We start from the raw sequence: 17,188 nt of genomic DNA on the forward strand, positions 1-17,188 counted from the left end.
ATCCAGTGTCAAAATGACTTCACTCAGCATGTGCGTCTTTTATTACATGAAAGCAAACAATGACAACCCTGACAACACTGAGTCTCAGTTCTGTAAGATCTGTTCTCTAACATCCCTTTGAAAGGAGAACTGGGGGGGGAAAAATGACCTCAAACCCAGACAGCAGGGTGAGTTTCAGAAAGAAGGGAAGGCATCACGTCTTAACTTTTTTATCCTCGTGGACAGTTTTCTCTCACTCAGAATAAGATTGGAAATAGATGAGTTCATTTCAGCTGAAGTGCTTTAGGTTCTGTATCATGAAATGGAAAAGTGTAACATTTGTAATTCTTCTCGGAAGTATGCATTTATTACCATTATTTCTTGTGTTGCGGAAAGTGCCTCCACTGTATGAGATGATAGCTCAGTAAGTGGTGTGTATGTTGAGTGTAGTTGAGCGAGATGTGTGGCAACCGTCCTCCGGTCCGAAGGGGGGCGCTGCGTGCTGTAAACAAGAAGAACCGGGAGGCTGGGGGAGCGAAGAAGAGACAGTATGTGGGAGGGGTGAGTGTAGCCGACGACCGGGGCAGTAGCTAGAGGAAAAACTCTGTTAACTTCCAACTGTAAGCTGGCGCTATTAAAAGTAAACTTCCAGCCACCTTCGTGCCACCGTGTGGTTCATGTTCAAGGCGTATGAAGGAGTTAACCCCGAAGTAGAGTTCACTTCGGCCCTGGAGGAAGAGCTCCCCTGTGTCCTCCGACCACGGTCAGAAGACTGAGCAGGAAAGGTTAACACTTGCATTAAAAATGATGTATGATATAAATATAACATTGGATGCTGCATCAGGTTTTTTCAATTGTACAAATGTCCTTCAGAAATATATTTTTAATAAAACATATTACCACCTTCATAATGCATCATGCAAAGCTATTGTATTTTTAATACTCTAATATTTATGGTTGCACCGATAAATCGGCCAGCCGATATATCTGCTGATACTTGCATGCGCAGCCGATCCCATTCAACGATCACATCTACCTTGGCAAGCATCTGAAAATGAACCACTGTCCCCTGTTGCTTTGGCCCAAGAAAAGTTCCACAGGCAGACCAGCCATACCTTTTCATATCTGGGAGTTTGAAATGAACAATAGCCACTCCACTGTTGCCTACTCAGTGACTTTCTTTCTATATTTAGCAACATTTCTGATGAAAAAAACTAAACAAAATATCTGTAACAGTCAAAATCAGATTCGTCAGGTCAGGTTTTAAAGATTGGTAATCTCTGATTGGTCAGAAAACTGCAATCAGTGCAGCCATAGTAATATTTCTTTATCAACTGAAATTAGCTAAGAGTGACCATCAACAATAAAGCGATAACATTAGGCTCTTCGTCTTCTGGATGCATTGTGACAGTTTGTTATGAATACATTTATGTAACTCTTGCATGTATATACTGTCTGTAGGCATGCTGGCATAAATTATTAAACTAATAGACACAATCGATGTGACATGCATGCTTCTGAGTTTGTATAATTAAATAGATAGTTGAAAGAGAGGTGTTCAATATAACAGCAGCATGGTGTTCAGTTAGTACGATCATTTCTTGTTCTACTCTACGTTCACACAGCAGGTCTTGATGAGCAAATGGATGGGATACCTGTTCGAAGGTGACAGAAGTTGATCAGTTCTCTGTTTGAATCCTATGTCTTAAGCTCGCTTATTATTTAGAAGGCGCATCCTGGCAGACTGATATTTACAGCTTATCATTGCACATCTCAAACAACCTCTTCTTTATGTCTCCTCTATTCAAACTGGACCCTGGTGAAATTGAAAAAAAACAAGGGTGAGTTTAAGACAGAAGGGACAGTAGGGCAAATATGTATTTATATATAAATAAAGCTGTTTTTTTAGATCATCATATCTTATTGTCCTTGGTGGTAGGACAAGTTTAACAGTCACTTCTTCCTCCAATGCCCATTTTGCCTCCGAGGAATGTTAAGCATAAACATCAAAGGATAAATTACATTAATTTAGCACTCTGATGTTAAATTGTTGTTCCAGAAATTTTCTTTCATATGAAAATGCAGAGGAAGATCCCAAACTTCTCTGCATCCTAATCGTTAAACATTTGCATAAATGCCCTGCACTGGTGCATTGATACCAAGGGGAAGGTGGAAGACTAATGGACCAATGCATATGCTGTACAGGGAATCAGGTGCACTAAAGTCACGGTTACTGCACACCCACAGGGCTTTGAAGACAAAGGCTGAAGACCCACCCCACAAATGTCAGAGAGAGCACCTGCTGCCATGAATAACTACTGAGATAACAGAAGCAGGACACATGACCACCTGCTGGGAGGGCATACACACGCCACAGTTCTTCACAAAAGACTGAACAGATTTAGAAGAACATGAAACAAAGTCCCAGCATGAAAGTTAATTACCACAACATACTGTAACATCCCAAGATCTGACTTTGCTGTTCTAATTACAGAGCAAGTTGTTATTTTGTATAGCTATGGGTGAATTCCATTGGAGTTTAACATTACTTTTTCCCTTATTTGTCATAATCTAAAGAGTTCTTACAATTGTTTAAACTACATTCAATATGGGATATTTCTGATGTGAAAGAAATTAACTAATAAAAATGAGGGCAGAAGTCATTCACCAATCAAAAGGAGACACAGTCAAAACATCCAGCTGTAACCTTATTCACTCTCAGCATATACAAGTCATTATAATTGCATATTGTTTTCTGTCCTTCATTTCTGCCTAAGTGATAACTCTGCTCCACATAACCTAGCTCAGAGGGCGGTGATAAAGCACTTGAAGTTTGTTTGCCTGCTGCTGTGAGCAGATCTACAAGATGGATTTAGTATTGGATAAGTTAGAATTCCCTTAGTGGGAAATTAAACAAGTACAAGTTCAGAGTATACATCTGACATGATAGTTCAAGTTCACAGATGTCTGTTTTTTTATAAAGTTGTCAGACAGAATTTAAGGTACTGTTAGTTTAAAAAGCGCAGGGGCATCTTTTTGTTGACTGCAGTCTGCCTCCAGAAGATTTTTGCATGTCTTAATTTTGACCATGCCAGAAATAAGAAAACTGGTTAATCCAACAGCATATAAATAAAATATAAATACAATTTTTTTCAGGTAACACGTTGGAGGTTTTCAAAAGTCCACTTTCCCGGCCAGCAGGTTAGAGGAAAAAGTGGTCCACAAAGCATGTGTCTGTCGGAAGCAAACCCCAAAAGCCCAAAATCCTTATCTGTCCAGCTGTGGGCTTTATTGTCAGAGTGAGGTCCTATCTGTGGATAGATAGGAACTCATTCGCCAACGCAATGAATCGTGAGGAATGCAGTTCAATCAGTCCATAATCAAAATGGAAGCCCCACAGCTGTTTATGTAAACTTAGTTGAAAATCTTTATTAACCTAAGTTGGTAGTTTCGAAAGTACTTCTTAGAAAACGGTCCTTAATTTTTTGAATAGAGCTTAAGCATTGTCACACTTACAAGAAGAAAAAAACATAGATATGTGATAAACTACAAAATCCAGAGATTCAACTCAGTATTGGACCAGTCTTAATTTAATTACTGCAGTGATTGCCATCTAATACGGGGATGTCAAACTGTCGGCCGAACATTAACATCATGAATGTCCTCTGACAGCCTATTGTGGAAGAATGTATTAATAAAAGTACCTGTTAAATTGTTAAAATATTATCGTTTTCTTTGTATTCAATGAGCATTTCTTAAAATGCATTAATTAATATTGAACATATTTTTACACTGATGTAATTTGGCACTAAAGAAATAAAAACAGATTTGATTTGACTGATAAAATAAGATTTAAACACAACTGTAATCGTAAAGTTCTATATATGTTGCCCACTAGAGTCTTGAGGGGCACATAAATAGAATTTGGAGACTAGGAATCCTTGAGTTTGAAACATGTGATCTATTATGTTGAAAAGTAACTTTTTACATTTTGGTCATATACAGAATAATTAGACAGAAAAGCAGTAGTTTATTTTACCTAAATTAGCACCAGTAACCTGGTCATTTGTACTAATCGTATTAACCAGTAGTATTAAAGAATTTAATAAAAATAGGCTTCCAGTTGTAAATCAAAGACAAGTAAAAATAATGAAAATCTTTACTGTAATATAAAATTGCAATTAATTTTACAAAACAATGTCATGAAATGTGTTATCTCAAACTTGCAAATTATACACTCTCTAATCAGTGAAAAACATTCTTTGGCTGCCCAGCGCTTTGTATTAGACACAAACCTTACAAATGCCATTCTGATGGTGAGGACAGGTAGGGTCACAAAGGGCAAGAGGGGCAACATAAATCAACATCGCTCCGAACTGCAACATTCAGTTTGAAGTGATGTCTCCCCCCCCCAAGGCAACAGTTGCAAACCTGATAGTGCTTCTGTAGCTCTGTGGCAGAACATGTGAATTTCTGTTTCACAGCAAATTTGTTCAGAAAAAAACAAACAAAAAAACATTTTTTATCTCATTGTTATAGCTCTTACTAGATGTTGGTCATTTTAGCAGTTTATTCATCATTACTTATAACATTTTTGTTTTATTACATATTTGTTACAACTGTCACCACGTCTTGACAGTATGTTATGAGACAGATAATCTATGACAAGATTGATCTTCTCCACCTCCTCCATACTATTATGACCATCTGAAGACACGCCGCATTCCCGACCAAAAGCAACCAGTAAGAGTCACTATTTTGTCATGGTGCAACCATAAACTTTAGTGTTCTCCATAGAGATTTTTCTTTTAAAACTTCAAACATGTTCTTTAATGCCCTTTGATGCCTGTATGGTTTTTGTTTTAAAAAAGGTTATTTAAAAAAAATAAGAGAGAATGTGAAAAGTAGTAACATACTGTAATTGCTGCATAGTTTTTCAACCTCTTCAAACTATGAGCATGAACATAAGCAGCTAACTACATGGCAGTTTTGAAAACTTTCAGTTGAATTAAGTTCAATATCTGAGTTGAACTTTTGGTTCACGATTGTCAAAAAGTAGTTCTTTAGAGTTTGCCTGTAAAAAAATAATTTAGGTGAAGCTAAGTGAACGAAACATTTGCAATGTTAGCAAAAGTGGTTAATAAGCATTAAGCTAAATATAGCTGCACAATTAGTGGATTAGCAGAAGTGTGCCCCCCACTGCCTCTACCCACTTTGCGCATCAAGGTGTTTTAGTCAATTGTTCTTTGCAAAGTAACTGAAGCGCAATGAGACTGAACAGCTCATGTTAATTTATGGAACAGATTTTTGATTGGATTAAGGTCTGGATTGGTCTGGACTACTCTAACAACATGATAGCCTTTGATTAAGATCATTCCATTGTAATTGCATGTCTAGAATTGTTGTTCAGCTGGACTACAGCCTCAGGGTAATGTAGTCTACATCTGAAAAATGCTTGCTGCTATACGCTTGCCCTGTCCTCTACATTGCTTGTGCTCATCTGAGTTGTGGTTCTCCACTGCTCTTCTATGGTTTCCATTGTCCTCTTGGCTACCCTTCTGATTAATGCTCTACTTTAACTGCACAGCATGTCTTGTTAGCTTTGCAGCTGTGCCATACTTTCTTTTATTTGGAATATGAAGCCGTTCTCTGTGAGATATGTGATGCTTGGAATTTATTATTTTACAGTCATACTCTTGCTTCCCCGCCTCCTCCCAAGTTTATTGCTGATCTCTTAGTTGTGTTCTTTGGGCGTGATAAGGATGTCTGTTCAGCCAGTTGTAACAATATTAAGAAACAAAGTAATGCAAGAGAATTGGATTAATTGGGTGAGTTATGGAAGCTGTTGGTTGCACTGGATTGTATTTAGAGGTAACAGACTTCAGACCACAAAATGTTGCAAACAATATATCCCTCTCCTTAAAACATGCAGCTGAGAGTTAAGCCAAAGAAATATTCATATCCTTGAATGTGTCTCAGGACCCCTGTTTTGAGAGCTCTGTTTGCTCCTGCATCCACTGCAGACCATGGACTTTATTGCTTTATTGGGGTTACCCATTTATTCGAGAATGACACTCTGTGCTACATGTCTGATAGTTTAAGGGAAAATGGAAAGGTACTACAATGTGTTCTTTACATTTAAATCAAATGCACATCTGCAGTTCCCATGCTCCAGCTCAAGCTTTTGCGCCTTTGACCCATTGTTCTCTCCTCACGGACATCGCTGACAGCTAGACCTGTCACAACAGAGAATGACAAAATTAAATGTACAAACATGCCAAGCTGATCTAGCACCAATGAAGGAACTTTGTCAGTCAGTCTGTGCTGCAGGGCTTTGTATCCTCAATAGCTTTGATCTAAATAGTTTGGCTCTCAGCTGTCCTTGGCAATGTGTGTGCTTGGCAACACACTTTCCCCATGAGATAATACCTGCTCACCCAATGTACATATTGCAGGAACAGGCATTGAAGGGGGAATGAAAGTGATGCAATTCATCTTGCTTGGTAAAATCTGACATTGCCGATTTGGTATTGTGACACTTTCTGTCAGTATTTTGGATGTAGCAATAACTGACTAACTGTCAAATTCAGGAATGTCCATTTGAAACTTCATTTGGATTTTTTATCTTTCTTTCTTCATTTGTAAGTAGAATAGAATATACTTTATTAATCCCCAAGGGGAAATTGCTTATTTGTTGAAAGCAATTATTAGCTTCTCGTGAAAAATCATCAATAAACCAGTGATGAATCCTTACTTTTATCCAAAAATAAATATGTTTTATTTATAAAACAGTAAAATAAAAGCAAAACAAGACATGGACTGCATTGATTAAAATAAAAAAAATGTTCTAGATACTAGAAAATGGCAGAAACTTTTTCAGTTCTCACTGACTTTCTTAACCATACCAGTCTATTTTGGGGGGAATATAGAATGTTACATTTGTATTCACTTGTACAAGAAATACTTGCAAAGCTCAAAATACAAATGGAAATCCCAATAAAAGTATGCACACTGTGCATAATAAAAATGATCACAAATGTTAAATGCATCTATTAATTTGTTTAATCTAATGTGAAAATAAACTGAAAATGAAATTATTTTTAATTGTTTGTCAATTAAAAAATAAATACATATTGAACAATTGGTACACAGACCCAAATATTGGATTTCACTGTATTGAATTAATAGATATTCATGTGCAACCTAAAAGTGGCTTACAGGTGCACTATTTAATATATTATTATTATTAGAATGACTAAATGTAACAGACTTCAATATTAAATTCTTAAACAAAAACATTATTGTGTTTGATTCAGCTCATGACTTTATTTTGCTCCTTTTGAGATAAATTCTTATCAATCCCTAACAAATGCCAAGCATGCGTGCAGAACATAAATATGTTGCTACACCTGTCTTCTGCAGAAATAGCTTGTCTGGCAAACAAGGCATACACCCACCAGCATTGCTGGAAAGGGAGAGATAAGGAGAGGACAGGGAGTGGACTCAGTGTTGTGTCTGAACTTCACGTAGTTACAGTGATGACTTAATTTTCTTTGCCGTCTCAGTCCTGTGCTTGCTGACTAATCCATCTTCGTAGCCGCAGCATTTGTCAAAGACCGGGGCAGCGTGACCTGCTTCCTAGGGTGATAAAATGTAAAATTCTTCCACTCGATGCTACTTTTAATGATTGTATCCTGATATGCCTACTTCACAAGCATCTCAAATGTGCTTACAAGAAGACGATCAGCAGTAGCATTTGTGGTTGAATCCAGCTGTTTTTGTTGTTGTTGTTGTTTTGGTGTATTTGTCAATTGCCATTTTTATGCTATGCTTTGTTTCGAAATTCAAATAATTACAATATATTCACTGAAGCACATCTGGTTCGGTGGAGGTTTGCTTTTGCTTCTTTTTGTCAAATGCAAACACATGGGTGCAAGTTGTAAGGAAGGGTTTGTTGGAGGAGGACGTGGGGGAGGTTAATGTATGCTGCTTTATTTATTGGTTCTCATCCATGTCAATGCGTTGCACTCATAGTTCTGTGACATTTCACAGATTGAAGCAAAGAAAAAAAAACAATGTAATGGAGAGAAAGACCTTCAACACAGCACAATAGAGCTGAAAGAAGCGTGACGGATGAGGCAAACGCCTCCATTACCACTCACAATTCCCTTTGTCACTACAGATCTTCGCCGTCTGCATTGCGGCTCAAATGTACATGAGAATGGAAGCTCACCCAGGCGGCCGCCTTAATGTGAGGTCCACACAAATGTACTGGGGGATATATGATGTTGGGTTTGTACTCATCAGTTTTTCCTCATCTTCTCTGGGCTCTCTTTCATCTGTCAAGGCTAATGAACAGATGTTGCTCTGCTGCTGGAGTCAGCATGATGGACTGAGTTGCTGGCAGGCCCGCCCTTCTGCTGCGAAGAAGTGAGAAGGGTCATCTGGACACAGAACAGCATGCAGGGGTGCCTCGACTCATCTGTGTTTCCAACTTTTTTTCCTTGTTGATGCCCTCATCTCTGACATTCAAAAGCCTTTTAAGCCCAAAACCCCACACACTACACTCTACCACCCACTGTCCTGTCCATCTGAGGCCATGTCAGCCATTCTGTTCAACTGATCACTTACCTGTAATGTGCCCTTGTCCATAACCGGAGAGGCCAGCAAGTGAAAAGGTCAAAATGTTTATAATAAGGTCAACAAGACCTCTGAGAGGAGAGGGAGGATCAGAGTCAGGAGTGATGGAAAAGTGTTTCCAAGCAGCTGTGGCTTAGGCAGCCGAGCAGATTTTCATTACTCACAGTTGGTGGTCTGATCTCAGGCCACTATGCATGCCAAAGTGTCTAAACACGAAGTTGAACCAATTCTTTCTAGTTTAGTGAGTCGACTCAACCTATCAAAGCATTACATTGCTCCTAGACCACCTCAGGCCTTTCACTGTCCCTGACCAGTCCAAGAAAAATAACTACAAAAATAAAATTACGCATACATAAGCATGTAATGTGCACAGTTTCTAATTAGTAGAATAAGTTATAGTCAGCAACTACTGTTTTCTGCTTTTTTTTTTCTTTGTAAGTTTGCACTTTGCTATGTTTGACACAGTGTAACACATCAGCACAGAAGAGAATGTTATTTCTGTGTTTATGATATTCTTTCCAAATTGTATGTTAAAAGTTGTTGCATAGTTCGGACAGCGTTTCCAGAATCTTCTAAAGAAATGCGAGTAGTTTCTTGAACTGGCCATAGCCAGGTATCAAGGAACAGGCAAACTAATCTAAATGAAAAATACAAAATAATTACCATGAGTGAGGCTCAGTGCTGGGACAGCAGGTGACTCTCTGTTTGTAATTGAACCTACTGATTGTTTTGTGTCAATGCTTTAAAATAGAGATCAAAACTCAGTTAATCTCACCCTTTTTCTCTTCCTTATTCTGAGGTATTATTATTAGGTCTCAACCAAGATAAAGATATCGGGTCGTAACAACAAACATGAGGTTGAAAAACAGAAATGACAAATTCAAGCAAATAGTTTTTATCATTAATGGAAATCAGCAAACGTTTCAGGAAAAATCTAATCAAACGCTTGTTTAGAGGATTTAATTAATGAGATATTCATAAGGATGCGATAATCATTTTTATCTATTTATTTTTTTTATTTTTTTTTGTCAGCGATACCTATCCAAGTCATTTAAGAATTATGATAAAATGGGCTTTCTCAGTACATCTGACTCCAGGAGCACTTATCTGGCTTAACAAGTTGCTGTGGATCAATCATGTACATGCTATGTAATCTGGAGAGAAGATGTAAGTTCTGATGTCACGACAAATTGACAAAGGTTTTCATATTTCTTTCTGTGTCAGTTTCTCATGGGCTGTGACATTTGTGATCCAAAAAGTGGAAAACACAAATACAATGTGCTGCAGGAAACCTAACTGGAGTTCTTGCAGTGCAATAGAGGTCGGACATTCCGTCTTACTTTTTTTTTTTGCCTTGAAAAACTAAAACCGTGGAAACATTTTGTATAGAAAGGGATAAGAGTGAACAGTGTTAACTTTTACTAAGAGGGTCATGTCACCACACACTGTTTTCTATGTGTGGTGACCCTGAATATGTAGAACTGACTGTTTTGGTGGCATTGAAATAACTTTAGTTTTGGTGCCCAATGACAAAATTAACATCTGTATGAAAATTACTTGAGGCAATGTCTTCCAAAGCATGTGTTGTCCTTTCTCTAGATGGGGGAGAAGCTATGCTGCTAAATGATGTGAAACAAACCTTACAACTACACAGATTTAACAGATGCTTGCAAAAGAGTACACATTGGGGAGCACTATGAGGCTCTCTGTATTGATCAAGACCAATGAGAAACCATGCAAATCAATTCACGTGAAAAAATATTATTTATGCTTTGATTTAAATAGGCAATAATTGTTTTAAAATGAAATAAGTACACACTGTGATCTTTTATGTAGATGTTCACTTCTAGTTTATTTGTAAAACCCTACTTTGTTTTCCACTTTTAAAGGTATGAGGTTTTCTAAAGTGAAGATCAAATATGTGGTAAAGCTGTATTAAAGAGAAAATTACAATCTGCGTGGGCAACAAAGTTCACATCATTTTCTGTCTCTATGGAGGTTTAGAAAAGTTTACGTTTTTGGCAGAGTAAAACTGATTTTTAAAGCAGTTAAGTGACATAAAATATTGAAAACCTGTTTGGCTTTTTATTACACTGGTAGCTTTATTTTTCCTGCACCTTAATTTCACTGATAAATGAATCTATTTGTCCACAAGAAACACCAAATATACAATATATGTAAAACACTGACAGGCTCTGTAACTTGTGAGGTTATCGGTATAACTGATATGGCCTTTCTGTTGTCCTCTGGCTTTCAGCAGTCACTGCAGGAAGTCCAAAGGATGAGAGGTGTGCAGGGGAGTCCATGTTGTCCCTTAATCCCAATTCAATATGAAATGCAATTGCTTTGTCTCACATTTTACTCCCAATCTGCCACACTCAACAACCTACTCATCTAATCTCGTTCCTGAGCAAAGAGTTCCCCTGATGAGGAAGAAGAGAGATTGAAAACAGGATGGATATATAGCACTTTGTTGAAGATATAAAATATATAAATAAAATAAATGGAGGCATACATACAAAGAGGTCTCTGTAAAAAAATAAAAAGTTACTAGTTCAGTAATAGTTTTAATAATCCAGCATGAACTTTATTTATATGAAATGTGATGCAATAAGCTACAGAAGTTTTAATTTTGAGGAAACATAAAGAAAATGGCACAATCACATTATATGTTGGTGTGCATGTTTGTGCAAGCTGGTCAGTAAAAATTATATTTTCAAATTATATATAATTATATAAAAACTGGTTGCCGTATTGAAAACTTTATTATAAGTTTTCTACACAATCCCATTAAGGTCATCCTTAAACATGTGCTGTACATACTGTACTTTTCAGTAGAATGACAGTCTTAATTTAATCTTATCTATTATTCTTGTGTAGGATTACGTTAATAGAAATTGATTTTTGCGTTTTTATTTGTTGACCCATAATCATAACCCTTCACTTTAAGCTGATCTACTGAAAAGCATTTAGTGATTCTAACTTATTGAGATGCACCTGTATATCAAATACAAGCATTATAAAATTAGCATTAAAAAAAATAACACATGTATGCAGAACACTCCCTTCACATATGCCGCCCAGGTTACAGCAGGGCTCCGGAAGGTCAGTCCCCTGATAGAGATTTTGCGCCTGGTAATTTGGGATGACAGCCTGTGTCATCGAGAATGTTTTTCGAGGATACGATTAGCATCAGACCTGCCCATGCAAATGACAGGAAGACCTTAAGGGATATCATTTTCTATTAAAATATGTAAGGGTTTAATTACAGATAAATGTCACATTAGCTGTATGAACTATAGAGACCTGAAGCGAACAAGTGGTTTAGGAAAAAAGGGTGGAAGGGGCCAGGTAAGCTCACAGCGGAAAGGCAGTGTTGAGCTTAAAAAGGGAGGGAGGACTAGTGGAGCTATTAAGTGACATGATTTACAAAACTTGATTAGTTATGTTCCAAGGAACATTTAAGAAAATGATTAGAGCAAAAGAGAAGCATGTGGGTGTAATGTACAACATTGCGATTACATTGTGAAACATGTTTTATCATGTTAATTATCATTGACATGTAGGAGAATTATTGGTTACATGTTATTTTTCAAATGCAGTGGTGAAAGAATATTTGCAGTAAAGAAGTATCACTGACAGAGGACATGCATGGTTTTGTTCTTGTTAGGTTTGGTGAGTCTTGCTTTTGCAATGACAAAATGTGTGTATTCACGATATGAGCAATCCTCGAGATCATTTTAAAATGTAATTTAAAAGAATAACTTTGATGGACGTAACGCAAAAACGATAACTTACATGTTGGCCGTCAGAATTATTGTGTTAGTGTATTTTCGATTAACATTGAGTAATTTCACTTATTGCTTAACACTAATTTTGACTGAAATTTTTTTTTTTAATAATCACTCTGAACTACTTCTGTAACTTCACCACAAGTGAGCGTACAAGGAGCATTAATGCCTTTGAAATTAATAGCCAAGTACCTTATTTTTAACTCAACATTTTCATTTCATTTATTGATGCATCATAATCCACTTTGAAGGAAACTACGTGTGCTGCTGGCATCATTGCAACTGTTAGCTGTTAAATTGGATTACAAGTGGTTAGACTTTGGCATAACTTCAAAATGACAAAACAAAATGTACACTTCCACTGGGAGAAATAATGTAAAGGTATAGCACAGAATAAAATGACCATCTGTGTTGTTTCCAGTCATGTCTATTTGTTTGACTTTAATTCATTATAAGAGAAATAAATCTCTGCAGTATGTTGTCATCGGACATGTTTGCTTGTGCAAGCTATTGATTCACCGAGACATCTCATCTGGTAAAAGTGTTAAAATCAGATGTGCTACCAGTGCAGTAAGTAAATTCCTTTTTATATTTTGTACTCCAAAAATAAACCGATGAATCTGCCGATGTGTGTGAATCAGAGGGAGAAGAGCCTGAATACTGAGACCTGGTGAGCCGCTTCGTGACACGGAAAAGTGGAAGTGGTGGTGGAGAATAAATGCCTCTATGTCCACATAGACAAGAAACTAGACTGGAGATGGAACAGCAATGAGATGATGTTTACAAGAATGGTCTGTATTTCTTGAGCAATCATAGGTCCTCCAGGGTTTGAAGCAAGGTGTTGCAGATGTATTACATGTCAGTTCTGAAAAATGTTTTTTCTTCTCAACAAGCTGATGAAGGAAGGTTGTTTTTAGTGGACTGCTTCTGGAGCATATACAGATGATTGTATATAGAAGAATACAACACAAAATAAAGTACATAATGGACAGTCCTGATCACCCCTGTCACCAGACAGTAAATACAACAGGAGAGTCATCACTCAGAGGTTTCTTCAGATCCACTGGACTACAAACATCTACAATTATTTGAAGAAACTTCAATAATATGAGCTTTTCCAACACAATAGAATGAGCTAGTACTGTTTGTATGTTGAGTTTTATTCACATATGTTGTTGTGGAGACAGCCACAAACAACGGTTTCTCATTTCCAAATGTACATATTGCTGGTGCACTTGCAGCTATACACATCTTGTTATCCAGGGAATAAATATTAGCAGGATAAAGTGTCAACCGACGGATCTGCTGCGAAGCAACCATCTCAAAGCAATTTGAAGTGTTTTGAGATGGGGCAGGAATAGCACAAAGTATAACAGCAGTCATTAGCATTAGGTGGTATAAAGTCCTTGTCTTGAAAGACACAAGTAAGTCTAGAGTATTTGACATCGACTGCATAAATTTAGAGGTCATCACACAATACTTTCTGCAGTGTTTTATGTACTTGTAATGGACTTTAATGACAAATGGTTAAGTCAGACATTCAAATTTGATCACTTTCTCCTTCTAGTTACTTATTCATTTTCACCTTCCAGCCCAGAGGGTATGCAACACTTGTTTGTCAGGCTAGCATTCTAGAGGAATTGCACAACACTCAGTCTATTATCTAGTAGGTGAACATGGCTCTGAGCAGAAAAGGGAAAACATGGAAGAGAGAGCACCAGCACAGATCCAATTACAAGTGCACCACAGAATATTACAATGTGACTCCGGAGAAAATTAGAGCACGTTATTTATTTAATCAGGTTGTACCTCTTTATTCAAGTTTATTGTTGCATTACAAGGGGAAAATGAAGTCTGATGCATAATGCACCAGGTATGTGATTGCTTGTGTACAGGTTGAACTATTAATCCTGTATTCAATGAGTACAATGAGAATCAGATTTATAGGTCAAAATTGTGCACACAAACAAGGAATTTGACTACTGTTTAATGAATTCACTGTGGACAGATATAAATGTATAAATTTAGGGTAAATAAAACAATAAATATTTAGCATATACAGTCATATTCAATAAATCAGAATATATGTTCAGATGAGGCTCGTTTGTCAAATTAAAAGCACCTTAGGAAAATAACCTTCAAGCAGATGTGAAACATACTTTCTATTAAACCCACAGTTCTGTATTACAAAATATAAATTTCACACTAGGAAATTAAATGGGAATAATTTAAAGTATTTTTGAATTTGAATTACCATTATAATAATTTTCCAAAGAGATGTATGATTTCTGAAGTCCAGTGTTTAAATTGTATTTTACATTTTCCAATAGTATGTGCATTTACAGTTCCCCAAATAATAAACATAAGCTAAACTCCATATTGGAGAGTTTAGGAGAGAGATAGATAGATAGGAGATTTAGGAGCGCGAGGACAGGATAGGAGTAGGATGGAGCCGGCGAGAAAGAGGAGGATTTCCCCTATGTGGGAACATTTTGATTTGATAAGCCCTAACAAGGTAAGGTGAACTGAACATTTGCAGATGCATTAGGTTTGCTTATGAGGAACTGTATTTTTCACTGTTTCTTATTTTCTGTAAAGGTGAGGTGTTTATTGTGCTCCAAGGAGTTGGGGTACAATAATAACACCTCATCCATGTAGTGTCAAAAAAGAGAAATCGTTTGAAACCAAAAACTGTGGAGAAATTGTTGTTTCTTAATAAAAATGCATGAAATCATCCAAGTTACACAAGCATTAGCCTATTCACTACCCCCTCCCTAGTTCCACAAGCACTTTCACTGTCCTCTGCCTGATTAAGCCCAGGCCATTTTTCTAGAGTCACAGAAAAACATTATTACACAACATGCCATATCACATGACACTACTATTTTGGGAATAATTACACACAGAGGATACATTCAAACAATATTTTATTATACACATATGTGTATACATAATTTATGTAGACAAATGATTTCGTCCTACACCTTTTGTGACGTCATTCCCAAGAGCCATAATAGACAAAAATTCAATGCATCACACGTGTTAAGATACAGCTGGCTGTGATTATACACCTGGCCAGTAGGTGGTTTCGTGTGCACATGAAGCTTCAAGAAATGAACCCTTTCTCGAACCAGTTGGCTCAAGTGGTTCAATGCCTCATGAGGCTTCATCTCACCCATCACTACTAAACTCTATATTTCTTATTCATAATTAACGCATTCTGTTGAAGCCTGTTTTAGAGTTGTATATCATCTGTTCTGCTCAGTAAAAGCTTCTGATTTTTCTTTTGTGAATTGACTCTGAACAAATTCAAGAAACTTTTTAAGTGATATCAAAGAAACTCACACATGAAAAACTACATGAGGACAAGGACATGAAGCAAAAATCAAAAGAGATGGAGGAACTAGTGAAGAACAATGTCAACCACAGAGCCTAAACACAGTCCCAGGAGCAAGTGGCGAAGAACCAGAGGAACTAATCAGATGAGAATGGAAAGCAGCTGAGTTAAAGTGCAGACACAGAAGACTGAGCTGATTGAGAGCAGCTGTGCTGAAAAGCAGGTTGGCTGGCAGAAGAAAAGAAGGAAGGAAACTAAACAAAGCAGGAGAAACAGAGACTATGGAAGGGGAGAATCTGAAACAAATATAAACAGTAAACAAAAAGGAACACTCATGTAAAAAAATATATTGAAACAATAAACTATTAGAATAAATGAATTTGTACAAAGAATAAACTAAAATGTCAGTATGTGAGCTAAATAAACAAAAAAATAAATGATCAAAACAAAAAACATCAATGAAACCTAGAGTCCAAACAGCTATGGATCATGAGACACTTATAGCATTGTGTGGTCACAGATGGACCGTAAATCCCCACTGCAGAGAACGTGGAGATTTTGGCCAGTGCTTCAGCTGAATGTGAACACAGTACAGCTCTCCCAAATCCTGAAGCACAGATTTTGAAACTGCTAAGCTCCACCAGAAGACCCCATCACACCCACACAAGAATATTTTATGGTTTAACGAGGCCTTTTGGACCCCTCCATAATGACCCAAATAAGGCATCAGAATGATAAAAGAAAAAGCTTTTAATGACAGTCAATAAAGTTTTATGGCAATGTTGTGATGGAAGCCATAGAGAATAGTTGTTATTGTAATTAAAATAGTATCCCTGGATTGTAAGGAAATAGAAAAAAACATCTTGGGTGAAGGGGGTTTGCAGAATTGATCTGCATCATCATCAACATTCTACTTTAATTCCAGGTTGAGAAATGTCAAAAATTTCACTTAAACCATTTTCAAATTTTAAAACATAGACATTTGGCGTTATGGTTAAAGTTTTGCTAACTTATTTAGCATTTTCAACATTTTACTTGAAGTCAGACCCTTGTTCTACACTTTGCTTCCTACAGAGAGTCTGGACCAGCACGGATTGAGTGGCTTTCTTCACTTTCTCAGCTGCCATTGTCTAGCTACAACCGTAGGTGTGATAGATGAAATGTGTTCATTGTAAGTGAGAGGTATATTTACTCTTTCTGGTTATATCTTTGTAATGCATGCATTACAGACATGAGTGTCCAGAAATATTCCATTGGGTAAAATGAGGCTCAGTCATAGGAAAACTATAGGTACAAGGTTATTCATTTGCTATCATGTCTACATGAAATTAGTAACATACACTGGGATACAAGTTAAGCTAGCAAAGAAGTTTGACAAACCATCACTGTTTGTTTGACTCCAGCTGCGAAAATTATCAATGATGATTTGGATTTTATTTAT

General features: G+C 36.9%; 1 long non-coding RNA gene across 1 annotated transcript in view; it reads left to right on the forward strand.

Moving 5' to 3' along the window:
• LOC116708765 (uncharacterized) overlaps window positions 1–14,596 on the forward strand; it is a 64,003-nt gene extending 49,407 nt beyond the window's left edge. Inside the window, exon 3 of the long non-coding RNA XR_004336769.1 lies at window positions 14,530–14,596. This is a non-coding gene — a long non-coding RNA (uncharacterized LOC116708765). The remainder of the gene's footprint in view (window positions 1–14,529) is intronic.
• The last annotated feature ends 2,592 nt before the right edge of the window (window positions 14,597–17,188 follow it).

Source organism: Xiphophorus hellerii, chromosome 2, assembly GCF_003331165.1.
Source record: "Xiphophorus hellerii strain 12219 chromosome 2, Xiphophorus_hellerii-4.1, whole genome shotgun sequence".
In the NCBI taxonomy this organism is placed as follows: Eukaryota; Metazoa; Chordata; class Actinopteri; order Cyprinodontiformes; family Poeciliidae; genus Xiphophorus; species Xiphophorus hellerii.